Source organism: Lycorma delicatula, chromosome 2 (genome assembly GCF_047948215.1).
Source record: "Lycorma delicatula isolate Av1 chromosome 2, ASM4794821v1, whole genome shotgun sequence".
NCBI lineage: Eukaryota > Metazoa > Arthropoda > Insecta > Hemiptera > Fulgoridae > Lycorma > Lycorma delicatula.
The window spans coordinates 15909840-15929838 of record NC_134456.1 but is presented as its reverse complement, the minus strand read 5'-3'; the positions used below and the strand labels follow the sequence as shown (position 1 = coordinate 15929838).

The 19999-nt window shown below is 28.2% G+C and overlaps 1 protein-coding gene across 2 annotated transcripts in view; it reads right to left on the bottom strand.

Annotated features, from left to right (window-relative positions):
* Window positions 1–5104: 5104 nt before the first annotated feature.
* Window positions 5105–19999, bottom strand: part of LOC142320495 (pleckstrin homology domain-containing family G member 5-like) — a 37959-nt gene continuing 23064 nt past the window's right edge. For both annotated transcript variants that reach the window (XM_075358354.1, XM_075358355.1), the window contains one exon: window positions 5105–7081. The gene's annotated coding sequence lies outside the window, so the exon portion shown is untranslated. The remainder of the gene's footprint in view (window positions 7082–19999) is intronic.

Genomic DNA, 19999 nt, shown 5'->3' with positions numbered 1-19999 from the left:
ATTTGGGAGTAGTTCATACCCTAACTCCAAGATTCAATGAAGTGCATCATAATTAATTCTTTTGTCAGTTGTTTGAATCAATTAAGTATTATAATTTATTAAAAATGAATAAAAGAGAATTTTGTGGGGTGATCAAACATTACTTTTTGAGAGGCAAAACCATAGAGGAAATTAAAGCCAAGCTGGATAAATATTATGAAGAGTCATCCACATCGATTAAAACAGTTTAATTGATTAACAATTTTAAGTGGTTTGGTTATTTTTAGTGATCGTACAAGCAAAAATGATGCTTAACATTCAGGACAGTCTGTTGAGGTTACAACAAAGGCAATGAAAAATTCCATGATATGGTGATGGAAAATAAAAGATTTGGAGTATATAAAATTGCTGAGATAGTAGACATCTCAAATGGATAAGTGAATCATATTTTATTGTGTTTGCTGACACCTGATAACAAGCATGAACAAATAAAAATTTTTAAGCATGTTTTGTGGCTGTTTCAATGTAATCAAGGGGGATTTTCTTCCTGTAATAATAACTGATGAAACTTTGATATGTTACTACTAACTTGAAAACAAGAACAGAGAAAATGGTGGGTTACAGCCAAGGAACTTGTTCTAAAGAAAGAGAAAATTGTTCCATTAGCAGATAAAAAGTGAGGTTACTGTCGTTTGGAGTAATCATGACAAAGTCTTCATTTAGTTTCTAGATAAGAGTAAAATGATAATTGGTAATGTCGTACAACTTTGTGGATCCTCTAAATGAGGAAATAAAAAAAGTGACCAGATTTAACAAAAAAGAAATATTTTTTATCGTGAGAATGGTACCAACTTACTTTTTGGTAACAGCAAGATTGTTCAAATTATGCTATGAAATTCTTTTGGCATCCCTCCTACTCATGAGACTCAACACTTTTTATCATTTGTTTCCAAATGTGAAAAATGGCTTGCTGGAAAAAGATTTGTATGAAATGATGAAGGTGCTGAAACATGTCCATTCTGAAGACTTTGATAAATCATAGCATAAGAATGGAATTGAAAAACTTGAGCATCATTGGATGCTCTTTAATTGTATATAGTTGAAAGGAGATTATGTAAAGTAGTAAAGAAAATTTTTTCTGAAAAACTGTCTTCATATTTTTGCAAGGAGTTATAAAAACAATCCTGGTACTTACCATATACGAGGTCTGTTCAAGAAATACATAGACTGTTTGAATTGCTCAGGTCCAGTTGGTTCCAGTCAAATCCACTTGGCGTCGCCATGTTCGTACAAATCGACAGATTACAACGCAGTTTTTTAATTGCAAATATCATTATTGGTTGCTTAGCTATGCAGTTGTTTGTGAAGTGTGTTTTTTTTGTTTCACGAATTTTAGAATGAGTGACTTGAATGAGCAAAAAGTTACGTGAAATTTTGTGTTAAACTCGGAAAATCTGCAAGTGAAACTTTTGATATGCTCAGACGGCTTACGGCGACATTGCTGTGAAGCATGCGACATGTTTTAACTGGCATGGACGTTTTAAAGATGGTCATCAGTCGATTGAAGACAATGACGTCCTTCCATGTCAACTGATGACTCACACATAGACAAAATTAACACCCTGGTTCAGGCAAATTGACATATGACCATCAAAGAGCTTGCTGAAGAGTGTGGGGATATCAGTTGGATCATGTTATGAGATTTCGAGATCATTTTACGAGAGTGGTGATGGTGTTTTCATCACGACAATGCTCCAACCCATTCAGCCCTCAGAACTCATGAGTTTTTGGCCAAACAGTCGATCACTATTCTTTCCCACTCATCCTACTCACCTGAACTTGCTCCTTGTGACTTCTTCTTGTTCCCCCAAACTCAAAAGACCTTTGAAAGGAAGAAGATCTGAGACGATTCCCGAGATTGAGGCAAATGCGACGAAGGAACTGAAGAACATCACAAAAGAAACACTTCTTTTGTGATGTTCTTCAGTTTTTAATTTTGGTGTTTTTAATTTTGGAAACAGTCCTGGAACCAGGACTGTTTCCAAAATTAAAAACACCATTGGGATAAGTGTGTGCATCGGGGAAGAGAGTACTTTGAAGTGGACCCAGTCAAGTAACCTCTAAATAAAGTACATTTTGTTTTATGATGTTAGTCTACATATTTTTTTAACAAACCTCGTAAATTTCTTGTTACTGATTAAAAAAAAAATTGTTTTAACAGATAAGTAACATAAGCATTCACTTATTCATAAATTTATTAACTCTGAACAGTAGCAAAGTTATTGAAAATATAAGATACCAACTATACCATCTTCAATACTTGTCAATTGTTTTCACCATATCAAATCAATTATATCAAAAAAAACTCCAACTAATCAAAACATTTACTGAAGGCTGTTATTAAAAAAAAATTATATACTTTTTTTTAATATAAAAATAATTTCTTTATAAACCTAAATCACCAATACTATTCCGCAAAAACACTAACATCTGTGAAATTGTCATGTATAAAGTTATAAAAATGTATGCAGATTTTAATGTATACATACTTTCAGAGAACACAACAAGGGAAGTAAATAAGACAAGATTAGGCTAAAATAACATTTAATTTTCCATGAAGAATATAAAATACAATGTATGACAATAATAATAACAATAAAAATTATTTTACACAATTAAAGTCTTTAATCAACACATTACATCTCACATTGCAACCAACCAAAAAATATTTTTCGAGCAGATCCTTTATTCTATGAACCTCAACGAATTAATGTGCTAATTTTAGAAATATTTTACAACTTATTGTGTGTAGGCCAGTTTTGCTTGATACACAGTTCTCCAGTACTTCAGAAAATGATTCTTGGTTGGGTGACCTCTGGTACCACACCAAGTCTAACAAAAAATAATACAAAGGCCCAATGTGGTATTGCTGCTGTTGAAAACATTGACAAACAATTACAATCATTTTGGGAAATTTAAGAAATAAACCATCATAAAGATAAGGAAACACTCTTAATGGGTGAAGATGCCTTATATGATGAACACTACTCCAAGACTCTAACGAGAAATCAAGAAGGACGTTTTCTTACAACTTTACCAGTAAAATCTAACATTAGTGATCTGGGAAATTCAAGAGACAGAGCAATCAGATGATTTTATCAGCTTGAAAAAAGATTGCAGAAGAATGTAACGCTCAAGGATCAATACGTAGACTTTATGGAAGAATACATAAGACTTGGCCATATGGAAAGAATTGGCAAAAATAAAATCCTTCATATTTCATTCCAACCACTCAGTTACAAAAAATGACAGTACAACAACAAAACTTCACATGGTATTTGATGCATTCTGCAAAACTGATACAAATATATCACTCAATGACTGTCTAAGTGTCAGTCCAGTAGTTCAGGACGATTTAATTTCTATTGTGATTAGACTTAGAAAGCATAGAATCTTTATGACTGTAGATGTAAAAAAATGTATTGCCAGATATTAGTAGATCTGCAACATCTCAACCCCGTAGGGGAAGACACCTAGTGACGATCTGGTCGTCACCCTGTTTCCCTGGTTCCTAGCCCTGATGGACTTTAACAGGAGTCTTCTATTGCCCTCTGATTTTTTACATCTCATAGTAATAAGCCTGGCCTCGTTGGGATGCCACTGATGTAAATGCCTCGGTAGACATTTGCATAGGTGATTTAATAACTTAGCTTTTGCCTTTGCTGTAGGCCTCATCTGAGTAGATCTGCAACATCCCAACCCATAGGGGAAGACACCCGCCTAGTCACATTCCGGTCACCACACTATCCCCCTCTTTCCTTGCCCTTTTGGGCTTTAACAGGAGTCGTCTAACACCCTCGACTTCTTACGTCTCATAGTAATAAGCCTGGCCTCGTTGGAATGCCACCAATGTAAATGCCTTGGTAGACATTTGCATTAGTGATTTAATAACTCAGCTTATTGCCTTCGCTGTAGGCCTCGTCCGGACATCTTGAATGTCCTACATCGTATCCCTCTGAACTAGCTAATCGAGCTCGCAGAAGCGCAAACCCTGCGCCTTGTTCTACTTATTATGAGCCAATTACGTGAATGTCTCGAAATTCAAGGCAAATAAAACAACACACCACCAAACATGTTGATCGCAACAATGGAATTTAGTCCTAGTTACCTTATGAACTCAGCTTACTCTTAAATAAACCCCTGACTTAAATTATGGTAGTAGACCTGCAACTTATCTTTTGACATATGACCATCAGAGAGCTTGCTGAAGAGTGTGGGGATATCAGTTGGATCATGTTATGAGATTTCGAGATCATTTTATGAGAGTGGTGACTGGTGTTTTCATCACGACAACGCTCCAACCCATTCAGCCCTCAGAACTCATGAGTTTTTGGCCAAACACTCGATCACTATTCTTTCCCACTCATCCTACTCACCTGAACTTGCTCCTTGTGACTTCTTCTTGTTCCCCCAAACTCAAAAGACCTTTGAAAGGAAGAAGATCTGAGACGATTCCCGAGATTGAGGCAAATGCGACGAAGGAACTGAAGAACATCACAAAAGAAGTGTTCCAGGACTGTTTCCAAAATTAAAAACACCATTGGGATAAGTGTGTGCATCGGGGAAGAGAGTACTTTGAAGTGGACCCAGACAAGTAACCTCTAAATAAAGTACATTTTGTTTTATGATGTTAGTCTACATATTTTTTTAACAAACCTCGTAAATTTCTTGTTACTGATTAAAAAAAAAATTGTTTTAACAGATAAGTAACATAAGCATTCACTTATTCATAAATTTATTAACTCTGAACAGTAGCAAAGTTATTGAAAATATAACATACCAACTATACCATCTTCAATACTTGTCAATTGTTTTCACCATATCAAATCAATTATATCAAAAAAAACTCCAACTAATCAAAACATTTACTGAAGGCTGTTATTAAAAAAAAATTATATACTTTTTTTTAATATAAAAATAATTTCTTTATAAACCTAAATCACCAATACTATTCCGCAAAAACACTAACATCTGTGAAATTGTCATGTATAAAGTTATAAAAATGTATGCAGATTTTAATGTATACATACTTTCAGAGAACACAAGGGAAGTAAATAAGACAAGATTAGGCTAAAATAACATTTAATTTTCCATGAAGAATATAAAATACAATGTATGACAATAATAATAACAATAAAAATTATTTTACACAATTAAAGTCTTTAATCAACACATTACACTATAATATATTATCTACTAAACAGATTATGTTAGATAGAGTCTACTGATAATTAAGACATTGTCACCTTTATGTTATCATTATTACTGCCAGTGCAATAATTAATTTAAAAATTCTGATGCAGACAGAAGATAAATTGACAAGTAGTATTTATCATTTAAAAAAAAAGTATTATCACTTTTAATAATCTCAGATACAAGATTTTTACATAAATGGCAACAACATTTTATTCCATTGCTCCATAGATGAACAAACAGTGCCAATAAAATTTTAAGAATTAAATTATTAAGTAAATATTTTTTATATATTATCAATCAATCTTCTGTCAGCCCACAAATTACAATAAAATTATAGACAAATTATAAACACAATAAGTTAGCAGCTAAATTACAAAAATGTTATTAGTAATTAAAAAACAAATTGTTTAAAACAACAAATCTCTACATTTTATTTTTTAAACTGCACAACAGCTATTTTTTTTTGTAAGGTTGCACATTGTATTAGAATAAATTAATAAAATAATTTCTTTGAATTATAAGTAAATGAATATTAAACAGTAAAAATAAAGATCAAAAGTAAATATTAGACATAGGTTACAAAATCTTTAATGTAAAACAATATATGAACATGAACATAGAGTATTTAAATTATATATCTATATATATATATATATATATATAAAAAGAAAAATATAGGTGATAGTGTTATATGGAGATAATGTTAATTAGAGTTACACATTTTTGCAGGTCATAAAATATTACTAGAATATATTCCAGGCCATTTATCTCGCAAACTATGGAAAAGGGCATAAAAATGACTTTACACTATTGCTTAACTATCTTTGATGGTTAGCTGGTTAGCCGGTCATACATGTGAGACTACATACTTTAATGTAAAATTTTCTGCTCTTTTCATTGGTGGGGTCAAAAATACATCATTCTATTCAAAAAAGGGTGTTAACCTTGGAATAACGGTCATGGTCAAGTTTAAGGTCACCATGAGGTGTCCCCCCCTCTGATCTGAGTAACTTTTGTTTAGGTCATTTTTTTGTATTGTACATAGTTTACAGGAAAATCGCCTGGGATAATTAATGAAATACAAATAAAAATAACGATAAAAATAATTTTAATAGCAGATAAATTATTACAAACTAAATGTTTTAGAACATACTTTCTTATTAATATATATGCTACATTAATGAAACAGGGATTAATTGAAAGTAATACCTGCAAAATACTAGACTGTTAAAAAAAAAAATAAATAAAAACTGGGAGGTTAGATTTGTTTAAGACACATTGAAGCTGTAAATTTGTCACTGTGACAGTAATTACATTAGCTTTTTGAGTTTCATTTTTTTAAAAAAAGATTAGTTTTGTCTTATACATTAGATGAAACAATTCCAATGATAACATATTAATATTATCTAATAATAACATTTTTCTTTTTCGGTCACATGATTCAAAATTAATGGATGAATCATTATTTCAGATTTATAAGAATTATTACAAATTCTTTCCAAATTTCTTGAATTACAGGAAATGTTTAAGCATTTTCAGACTGAAACATTGAAATATCTTTGGCATTAAACTCAATTGAACTCGTATGAAATTCAAATCTATTATAACATCATAAGAGTTTTATACTGAATTCCAATGAAAATTTAATCAAATATCTATTTTTCTGAGAGTTGAATGCCATTCATGGCTCTAAGTTTTAACTTTACTTGTTAAAAAGTAACACAAAAACCTTTTAAATTTTTTTTAAACCTTTAATTTTTTTTTTAGTCATGCATCATTATCATTGTCAGAATAAAGTACTTTTCAGAGTAATCAATTGAGGCAGAATCTGAATATTCATCAATACCTGAAATAAATCAAATAAACACTTCATCAATTTCTAAATTGTCATGCTCTACATGCTTAATTCTTCTTAACTATACCAAAGGTTAACTTTTTTTTTCTTGGAAAAAATAAATTTATTATTAGCTCAAGATTATCTTTACTATTTCCAACCATTTTCTGAAATATTTGAACATTTTCTAAGAAATTCTTTTAATTTAAAAAATAATCTAATATTAATTGAAAATAATAAAAAAAAGCATGAAAAAATCCATTAAAATTTCCTGAAACTAAAAATAAATTTAAAAGAATGGAATTCCAAAACTTTCATTACTCAATGAAATAGCTTGAATAATAAAATTTACTTTTTTTGATGAATAAAAAAAACAAAGTACTGATTACAGGTAGATAGAATGAAACCTACATACCTATCTTTCAACTAGTCTATTATTTTAGTATTATTGAAATATCAGTAACTAACAAGAATATTGTTTTAAATTACTTGCTGCAAGATATATAGTTATGCATCACTAACAATTTTCAATTCACATAAGTAGACCAACTCTTTTTATAATATTTCATTATTTATTTATTTATATTATAAACTGTTATTTATAAAAGAAATTATTTAGAATTTGTGTTAAATGAATACATAAATAAGTTAAGTGATTAGGATTGATGGACCAATGGAGAGCATTGGTCCATTGAGCAATATAAAGGACCCGAGTATAGCAACTCATGTCTGAGTGCTCTGTCCCCAATCAAGTATATTCTGTCTTAGTGGTTAGTATGAATAGAACTTACTTTCCCTAAATTCTCTTTTTTATGACTTTCTTCATTCTGATGTGGTTAATAACTTTTAGTGAGCGATTATTGTTCTGATTATTTCTTTGTCATACAATCAATCAGTTGGAGTAAATTACCATTCCTTATGCATTGTCAAGTTAATAATATTTATTTTCCCACTTCATTTTTCTTTTTATTATTTGTATTAATATTATATTTGTGCTTGTTGATTTCCATGTTGAAGAAGTACATCTCTGATATTGTTATAAAAAATCTCACTTATGCATGATTCTGTATAAATCTGGACAATCTTAGCATTTTTCACAGGTTATAAAATTCATCTCATTTAGAAAAAAAAACTGATTATTAACTAGTTAGTTGTTGCCAGGATGGAAAAATAATATTCTGTTTTATTAAATTTTTTTGTTTGTATCACTTAACATTATTTCTTTCTTTTTTATAATATATACTACATTAGTATTGTATAGTGCAATATGAAGGAACCCATAAATTGAAATACTCTGTTTTTTGTTTTTGTGATAAAGTCTTTAAACGCATTACCAGATCTTTTCAAACTTGAGTAAAATTACAAGTCTGGATATAAGTGAACTTTCTGATCAAACAAAAATTACAAAATAACAAGGAAGGACATTTTGGAGGTTAAGATATGGAATTACAATGATATTGAAAACCCCCCAAAAAATTAAATATAAATAAATGATATTTTACTTATTAGTTCATTGAGTTTTTAATTTTTTCATTTCAGTTGGCATCAACTGTACGACCATTATTTATTAAAAAATGCAAAGTATTTTTTTAAATTTGATAATCTAAGAGAACTTTTTTCAGAGAGTAGTTTGGGCCAATGATATTTAATATTATATCAGTGGTTAAATTATATGAAAAGTTTTATTTTTATCTTATTTAAAACATGTTAAGATCAATATTTCTATACATTTTTTTTTCAATTACGCAAAAAGGTCCAAATACATAATTTTTCATTAAACTATACCAAACAATTTTAGATACTGCATTTCCTCAAAATGTGTGTCTAGGTATTGTATGCATTTTCAGTTTCCTACATTCATGAATTGTATCTATTACTTATAACACAATACACTCATTGAACTCAAAAATAGTTTTATCTATAAAAATACCATTCATACATTATTTATTTTCATTGATTTTACCTGAAATTACAATAGCAAACTGTTAAAATATTTTGTTCAATTACTTTGATTTCTTGTAATAATCAATCTACAAACATGCATGTGAAACCTTTAATTATACAAATTTATGAGTTAAATAAGATTGTCTAGTTTTTAACATTTCTTCCGATACAGATTTTTTTTGTGTTATGACAATGTTATCTTAAATCTGTTGTAACGTTGTCATATAAATTAGTTGCTTTTCTTTAACTTGCAACGGTATTTTTCATGTTTGTCCTCAGATTTTGCATTCTTAAGTTAACATACTTAATTTCATCTATAGCCAATGTCAGGCATTGCCTATAGATGAAATTTTGCACAGTTACCAAGGTCGGTCGGGTGACAATAGAATATTCCACCATTACTTTTACAAACATCCACCTGTAAGAGGATAAATTAAGGGTGCAGGTGTAAAAAATTACAAAATCTAAAAAATGGCTATGTGCTGTTTTTGGGGTCGCAGATGACAAATCCGATAGCTGTTTGACATTAAAAAAATGACAAAAACTTGGTACAGGAGTTTTTGTACTTTTGAATTTGACATTTTATCATCATCATCATATATATATACACATACAGATGATTTTTGGCAGGCAGTATGTTGATGTTGAGACACAGCTCCTGATGATTCACTCAGCTCTGTGATAGTTCCTTATGTATGATGTTTCCTTAAGATGTGATATTTTTTTAAGTTCCATAGCCCCTGGCGAAAATTGTAATAGTTAATTAAGTAAATGAAATAAAAACTTCACTATGCAAAAACTCTACTATTTCGTTACTTTGTATAGTAACCGTTTGATTAAAAATTTGTTTGATATTTTATAAATATATTAGAAATTTCAATACATGATGTTATCTTTTGAAATCCAAATTAACCTACTAATTAAACTTATGCAGTGCATGATAATAATTCTATTAAAGTATGACAAAAGTATAAAGCAAGCTTTTAAAAATGTTTGTAATATTATTTTTATGAGATTGGTTTTGCCATATGTATGTGAAAGTATAAGATGAATTTAAGTAACTAAAGTTTTCAGCAGGTATAGAATAGAACAAATGGTACTTTCTACTAAAAAATAAATACATTTCCTAACCACAAATGTACTTATTCAACACAATACTTATAGCTAAGATGAAAAACTAGTTATACAAACTGTAGGAGTGGAGATAATAGTACATAAAACTGCCAATTAATTTTTCAAAATATCATTAATGCTATATGCATTATTGAAAGTCAATTGTTGTTTTATGATAAATTAATTACCAAGAAAAAGTTTTAATAAAATTAACTAATTAAAAATAATTCAAAGAAAACTATTGCTGGATTCAATAAAGAAAAAAGCATCATGGGAAGGATATTACAAGAGAAAAAGGGTGAAATATATGATGCAATTTAATAGTTTACTCTAAAAACAAATATCAATATGAAAACATTCTGGAAATGTACTTCCAGAAGATCTATTCAGAACTACAATTTATTAATTGGCAGATTGTGTTAATGAAACTTATTCTTTAAGTGGTTATTAAACTTAAGCTTTTTAGACAAGTATTATTAATAAAAATTTATTAATTATAATATTTATAAATTATTAATACATTTTTATTAACACCGTAAATAAAACTTCAGATTATACTACTAAAATAAAATCTTATGCAAATATATTTCCAGGTATTCAAAAAGTGAGTATTAATTATTATTTTATAATAAAAAATAATAAATAAAAATTTAATTTAATTAGAGGCATTACTTTCAAAATCTATATAGATTAATTCATTAAATACATTTAAAACTAATTTTACAATACGTTAAAATATAATCATTGTAATAAGTTAACAATAATTAAGTTTACAATAATTATTCACCTAAGGATAAGACAATAATTAATAAATTAGGCCATATCTTATCTTAAAATTTGAATGTATAAAGAGACTAGCTGATAAATTAAAAAAAGCTAATACTTAAGTTAAACTATCTTTCTTACTAAACGTATGATTTTTATGTATATACAACCATAAATATTACAAATAGATTATGCATTTTTATTAACAAATTCATATTTATAATTTTTCCATATAATTTCTAATATCTTTAAAATAATAACATTTATATAAATATAACAAAAGATTAAATTAAACAAAAAAATCTAAATTAATACAAGGCTAAACTAACACTCAAACACACACACCAGGCCACCACACAACCACATTACTGATATGCTATCAGTATGTAAAATAATAATTTGGAAATATGTAATTACAATGCACTCTGCAGTCACCTAAATTTGGTTTAATGAAAACATAGGTTATTCAAACAAAACAACAAAAAATTGAAAGAATAATCTAAATTAAATACTACATACAAGTGAATTCTGAAAGCAAGGCTACAGATGCTCAAATTTTCTTTTCATTAACAATATTATCTTCATTCATACGCTATATGGGAAATACAAAACAAATACATCATAAATATACACTAATTGTAAATAAGATTAGTACAGAAAATATACTACAGCATTACTATGTTTCAAAATGGTGCAGAAAGGTAGTATTTACTTTCTTGTGTCGAGTGGAATAGTTTGAGACCTGGCCAACTTAATTATACGTGGCTTGATGTTCCAGAGGTATAAAAACTTACTGGTATACTTAGTACATGAAAAAAGAATGCAAACTAGTTATAATCTCCTATCCAATCAACATAGCTGCATTAAGATAGATACCAGTAGTCTTAAAAATTGTTATATGAGTACATCACATTACTTTTTTTTGGCAACTTATTACATATTATTTTAATTTACATCGTAAGTATTGAAAATGATTAAATTCTTTAAATATTAAATAAACTTAAATTGGGAAATATAGGTTTTTTTTTAAATATTAATTAAAATTTTTTTTAAATAAAAATTTTTTTTTCCAATAAAGATTTTCTGTTTCTTAATTAATAATGTTTTTATTATTTTATTAAAATAATTATTACTATTATCTTTTCTGCTAAGATCACTATAGTTTCTATGTTGAGTAATGAAGTGGTTCCAAAACGCGACAACATGTTATAAAAGAATGAAGCTAAGAAAGGTAAATAGTACTCAACGTAGAAAAAATCTTTTATTGCTTAAAACAAACCATTATTTAAATTTTCAGTTTTATATAAAACGATTCATTCCAATTATTTTTGGAATTTGGGCGACAAAGATTGAACTAATATGGGGTACCATAAATTTACAGTAAACTCACTCCTTCAAAATTGCTCCATCTATAAAATATATATATATATTTATTTATTTAATATGTGAACATGGCCTGCTTCTCTGAGTGATAATACTTCATGATAACCTACATTTCACATTAAAAGTGCTAAAGGCTGTATTGTTTATACATTTTGCTATATCTTTGTCTGCGAAGATTGATAATGGAAATTATTTAAAACATAAACTTTTAAACTGATTTACAATAAATCTTTAAATGCAACTTTTTTAATAATTTATTCCAAAATATTTTCAGTCAAATTTTCAGCTGTCTTTAGTGTTTAGTACTGCTGTTCTCTATCTTTTTCTGTTTTTAGCCTCTGGAACCACCAGAGGGTATTACTTCAGAGGATGATATGTATGAATGTAAATGAAGTGTAGTCTTCTACAGTCTCAGATCAACCATTGCTAAGATGTGTGGTTAACTGAAACCCAACCACCAAAGAACACTGGTATCCATGATCTAGTATTCAAATCCGTATAAAAGTAACTGCCTTTACTAGGATTTGAAACCTAGTAACCTAGTAGTTCCCTTTACTTAGAATTCTCAACTTCAAAATCAGCTGATTTGTGATGAGTTCACCACTAGACCAACACAGTGGGGGTAATGTTTTTCTCATCCTGTTGTCATTTAATATAATTTGCTGGCTTTTTTTTTTATTTGAAAAGATGTACATTTAGAATGTTGTTAAAAAATATGCTGAATTTCAATTGTGACAGTTTATTTAGTATATAATTTTTATGTTTATAAATTTCATATTGTTAAGATTTAATTCTTTTTTATATATATAAAAATAGATTGTTGTTAACATAAATAAATTTGTATCTGAGATAGTAGGCAAATATTGACTATGCTTTTACCCACAGCTTTAGAAATATTAATTTCATTCTGTTCCAAAATGTATCTTATTTTGATCATAACAAAACATAAATTTAAACCGTATTCGAAATACATATATGTCTAACTCTAACTCAAAAAAATATTGTCAGATTTATATTATTTGACCAGAATGATAACAACAGCACCATTACTGATGATGGCCACAAGAGTGTCTAATATTATGGAGTATGCTATTAAAAATATTATATTAGTTAAATTTACTTTCAAAAGTAAATAGTAATTTTTCTAAACTATCACACTACTTTGTTATATAATTTTATGTATGTTTCCAGTTTAGAATAATTCAGTTTATATAAACCAAATAATTGATTTCTGTAATCTTATAATTTGGTATTTTGGTGCAGTTCATATAAAATTTATATTTTACATAAATTATTTAATTTATGTAAAAATAGTTATCAAAATTCTCATATCTTTTTTTGTGATAAACTATGTATCCAGTAATAGTCAATCCATTCCATTTTAATGACTAAAACATATGTAATTAGTAGCAAACAAAAATTAACTTTGATTTTGTTTGTTGGAAAATGGAAAGAATAAAAAATTAAAGTTGGTAATGACAATGAACAACAGTTGCGTTTCAATAATTTCAGGTGGGGGACTGAGACAAAACTGAATAACCAAAAATTAAAAAATTATTTAAGTATAAAAAAAAGTAATATTTAACATTAACTTAATTTTATTTCTGTAGTTCAATCATTTGTCTATTGTTCTTAGATAATTATCCGTCCTGGAACTTATTTCAGTCCTACCACTTCATGTTTCACACAGAAAAAATTTAAAAAATATTGAATTTCAAAATCAGTAGGCAAAACAGAAAATTAAAAACAAAGGAATGGGTGGCAAAAATAAAGGGGGTTGTTACCCCCTTTATTGTTCACCTTTACTGAGTTGTAAGATTAGGACTACTGAGCAAGCAAAAGCTACTTGTAAGCCACAATAACTTATAAATAGAGTTTATGTCATAATATTAATTAAAGAGTGAGATATTATTTTTAAGTTTAGACGATAATTACCTAAAAGTTTTTTAGAAATTTATTTTCAAAATAGTAACTTATCTGATTTATCTTTTATTTACATAAATATTTATTGTATTTTTATATAATTAATAAGCACATTATAGATGTTGCACAATTTATAAAACATCGTCAATTCAAAGATACGGAATTATATGTTACAAATTTTTTACTGGGAATTCAAATTAATTATCTGTAATTCTTATCAGACGTTTTGTGGATGAAAATGGAAATATTATTTAGGTCTAAAAGTGAATCCTTCACTCTCTTAAAAATAGAGAATAGCTAATAAAGTAAATAATACTTCATTCATTTATAATAATGCTTCAAAAATTCATCATGAATGATGTGAAATTCATGGTTTTACAGGAATGAGTGAAGGAATGGTAAGGCAATGGTGTTGTGAGTTTAATGAAGGTTGTACAAATGTCTTTGATGAAAAGAAAAGTGGAAGACCTAGTGTTCAAAAAGATGATCTAATTGAACAAGTAAACAATAAAAATTTGAGAAGACTTTACCATTAGAATTCTTACAGCAGAATTTCTACATATTTCACAGAGAACAATCTACAGTTGTACCAATGAAGAAGCCTGCAGAAGAGGTTGAGAGCTAACAAACAAGAATTTATTGGAGAATTGATTTTTATTTGAGCATTCAATGACAACTTCATTGATATTTGTGGTTTGTGGTCGAAAAAACTAGACATGCAGCATATATTTCTAGTATGAGTAGGACTAGATTTTACAATCTGCTTGAAATTATAAGATTTGATGACAAAACAACAAGAGAGGAGCGAAGGGAGAATGATAAATTTACAGCATTACGTGAAGTTTTTGAAGTGGTAGATGACACGTTCCCAAGTTATTATAATTCAGGTAACAATGTTGTTATAAACAAAATGCTACATTTATTCCGTGGTAGCTGTTCTTTCAAAGTTTTCATAAAAAACAAACCAGGTAAATGTGGGATATTAATTAGAATACTGGCAGATTGTTCAGACCGATATGTGTATAATATGTAGTGTATGCTGAAAAGAAGGAAGGAGTAAACTAAGGAATTACTGAAGTTGTAAAATGGCTGCTTTTACCGATCAAATGCATAGGGTGCATTTTCACAAATGATAGGTACTTCACTTTAGTAGATCTGGTGGAGGAACGGCATAAAAACTGGAGACTGACAGTAATTGGCGCATTGCATCCAAATCATAAACATATTCCGGATGAATTAAAAGAAATTATCAATTATAAATTGAAATGACAGAGAGAAAATAGCAATTGTGTTTGCCTTTACCGAATCTTCTCCAAACAGTGCACCAGTGACATTAGTGTCATATGTATCCAGAGAAAACCAAAAAGGTTTGTGCTTCTCGTGCTATCTATCAAACATAGTGACAAGAAAATTTCAGAAAACAATAAAAGAAAGCCTGATGTAAATACAATATGACTAAAGGAAGCATAGATACAATCAACCAGATGGCAAGGGAATATTCTACAAAACGAGGCACTCGTCGTTGGCCATTGTCAGCATTCTTTACGTTACTTGACATAATGTGTATCAATGCATACACAATTTTTATTCTAAATGACCCTGAATGACAGTGCAAAAAGAAAAATCGTCAAAGATTGTTCCTCGAACTCAGCCTCAGCATCATTCAACCAAATATTGAAGAGAGAGGAAAGAACAAAGCAGATCTTCAGAAACATGTGTTACATGCAATAGAGCTCACATCAGGAATAAAATTTATAACCTCAAAATAACAAGAAGAAAGAACTGCCAGCGGAAGAGGGTGCTGTCATCTTTTTTGTAACAAACGTAATACTAAAAGGGAAAAGACACACAAATTAGCGAAGACAACTATAATTTGCTCTCTCAGAAATAAATAAGTTTGTGGTAAACACAGTGAGAAAACTGTAAAATGTATAACTTGTGAACTAGAAAGTGATGAATCTGATTAACTGTTTTTTTCAATTTTTGTTTGCAATATTTATAAGCACAAAAGTTCTCTGATATTAAAGTAAGTGTTTCTTGTTAATTTTGCTTTCTTTTTATTGTTAAAAATAAGTATCAAAAGATAATATCAATGTCATCATTAAATTGTAGGTGGACACAAAATGTCCCTCTCTTGGTGGACATGCAAATCTTTATAGAGCTGGGTGTGCCTAGGGTTAAGATTAACAAAATTTATATATGATAGAATTAAAAAAAAATTTTTCTTTCTTCTGTTTTATGTCTTAAAATATTTGATGTCTTCAGCTATCTTAGTGTTATAAATATCAGTTTACATGTGTGTGTATGTATATATATATATATATATATATATATATATATATATATATATATATACACATATATACTGTCTTGAATAAAAAAAATAAAATAATAAATGTGTGGTCCCAAACTTTACTATATTTTATATTATAGGCCAAATTACTAAAAAAATTAAAATAATAAAAAAATTATTAAATCCTTTTCTTACAATTTAAATTCACAAAAGTTCAAAATTCATCATTAAATAAATCAATTTTGTTTTAAAAAGATAACACAAAAAATGATGAATTTCATAATATTGCTTATAATTAATTATCAGTTTAAATTATGTAATATAAAACTTGTCACAAAAGTGCAATAAAAACAACAACAAGCTATTCTTGATAAAACAGTCAAAAATCATCTTTCTTGTTTCCTGGGCTGAAAAACAACCAACGGCAATAGAAGAATATAATAAATGAAATCAACATATAAATGCAACATTCCTGTATCCAGTATCCATATACCATACATTATTATGTTTTGCACAAAACTGTAAGCGACTGTACGTCAGTTGGTCACTTTAATTTTATTTACATGATTTTCCACATACATTCTACAACTACTAAACAAACATTCATCAGTTACTTTATTCATTGAACCAAACATACTACCATACATCACCAAAGCAAACCCATCAAAATGTAGGAGATTTTTAGCTTTATAAGTGATCTTCACTCTGTACATAACAGGGATTGATTATATAATTAACATCATTACTTTTAGTGAAAACAACTACATCTATATTATAATTTCTTTTAAAAATGTTTTTATTAGAAAATTAAATTTTTATTTTTAAATTAAAATCAAAATTTGATAAAATTTTTCTTAATTACTAGATAGTAAATGGAATATTTTATAAAGAATAACATATTTAATATTTATTAAATCATTACTTAACAGTAAGAAGAAAATTGAATATTGCTAATACACTGGTAAGCTTATACGTTAATGCTACAAGATACATATGTATATAATTATATTGCAAGATAAAATATTAATTTCTTTGGTCCAATACTATATTAACTTAATAATTAATTAATACAAGCACATGCAATAGACTAGTTAGGCCTTTTATGGTTAAATTAACGTTATTAAGTAATATATTATATCGGTTAAAGTTTATTAATAGGTAGTATATAAAATAGGGTACAACAATTTTGTTTCACCAAATTAAATAAATTTTCTGTATGTAGCAGGTGAATTTAATGAAAAATTAAAATATTAATAAAATAAAGATCAAGGTATAAAGAACAAAGCCAGTATGGATCTAGGTTTATAAAATAAAATATTAAAGGCAAGATTTTTTTTTTCATGATATGTGCTGTAACGAAGTTTATCACTACAGTTTTGCAGTGATATTTTTAATTGAATGTAAAATAAATGGTATACTTTTTAGTGGTTGAGCCGCTGAAACTAGCCATATTCAATCTGGACATGACCAACAACCACATTTAATTGAATTAACAGTCTGAAAATTTTGAGTATAAAATGTGGACAAACTTATTAAAGAAGATATTCATTCAGCTTAAGAGATTATTGTGTTACACTCTCTACAAGTACTTATTATGCTGGAGGAAGAATTTCACTTTGAAGATGAACTTTTCTTTTTTTTATATGTTTTCACCTGCTTCACACAAAAAAAGTTTCATGTAATCAAGTGGTTGCTGATGATAAAAGTAGAGTATATACAGAATGTACAAAAAGAGTAAGATTATGTTTGGATCCCAACATTTTCTAAAGGAAGGCACCTGTCAATTTATTGTTCATAATTGAATAAAAAACATAACAATCATAGATACTAAAAAAATTCTAGATTTGAAGTCCAGAAATCTAGATTTGAAGTCCAGAAATTTCTTGATTTTAAAGTATTAGTTTTAAATTCTGGCTAACTTATTTTATCCATAAAACCATACTTTAAATAAAAATATTCTTATTTTATAAAAGAGTAAAAATTATGAGATCTGGCTTTATATCCAATAGTCACATCAGCCATTAGGCTTGCTGTCTAACTACTAAACAGAAATAGAGTTGCCTGGTTGATCAGCAAGACATTTTACCTGATCACAATATGGTTTTATAGGTCCTGGAACGCTCACTATGAAGATAGGACCTTCCCATTCTCACAGAAATGAAGATGAGGAAGAAGGGATCAAAGATAAGGAAAATGGATGGACATGAAAAAGGGTGATCTAATCTCAGAGAAATCCCAATATAAGACTAACAACCGTTCATAGGAAAGCTCAAACAAAGCCTCAAGTGGCAGGCACCTGAGAGAGGTAATTCTGAGCAACTCAAAGATCAATTATTTTGTATTGATTTGCTTAAGACTTTGAGTATCATTAAGGGTCTTATCAAAATAAAAAAAATGTTAACCCTCAAATATTAAAAATTATAAAATATATTAATGCAATAAAATAAAAGTGATTTAGTTTTGATTCCAAGCTGTTTTTAAAAACTATATGGCTTTTATGTCATTCAAAAACAAATGATAATATTTAGTGTATTTTTAGTTGATAAAATACATTAACGAATTTGTAATGAAATGCTTTTATGTTGCATAAATATTTTAAAATTTGTTATGTAAGCTTTTATAAAATATTAACATATTTTTTTTTAAATGAAAAAGTGAATGTTAATATCATTTTTTTAAATAAAAAATCTATTATTCAAATACAAATGATGTATGGGATAAAATGAAACAATTTAAAGTTTCAATTAATTTAAAATGAAATTTATGTTTTAATCATTACATAAAAGGTATTAATGTAGTAGGCGAACTATCTCTGTAGTCAGTTCTTAGATGGCACCACTGAAACACAGTACTGAAATAAGAAAATAAATACAAAAAAAATAAAATAATAATAATAAATGAACTAATTAAAAAATAAATTAACCTGCTCATGTTATAATTTTATGCTTATAAATATAATCTACCCTAACTTAACCTACACTCACTTTGCTCATTAATCTTGACTAGCGAGCATAGGGTAAGTTTGGTTAGATTATATTTATAGTTTTGGTATTAAGTAAAAATAATTCCATTTATTCTTAAATTAGTCCATTTATTCATTCTTTTTTATATTTATTTTCTTATTTCAATATAGCATTTCAGTGGCATCATCTAAGAACTAACTAATTACAGACGTAGATTGCTTACTACATTAACCAAATAAAATGTAGGTGTTGGAAGCATACTAAATTAGCTGACATTTTTATAGTAGATTAAAATAAATGTCTAGCAATTCTAAAAAGGATATTTATAAAGGTGGTTGTCACTCAACATGTTAAACATTTATTGTAAAAAAAAAAAAGGTGGCCTCCGTGGCGCAAATGATAATGTCTTGGCCTTTCATCTGGAGGTTCCAGGTTTGAATCCCGGTCAGGCATGGCATTTTCACACACTACAAAAATTGTCATTCATCTCATCCTCTGCAGTAATACCTAACAGTGGTCCCAGAGGTTAAAAAAAGAAAAAATCTG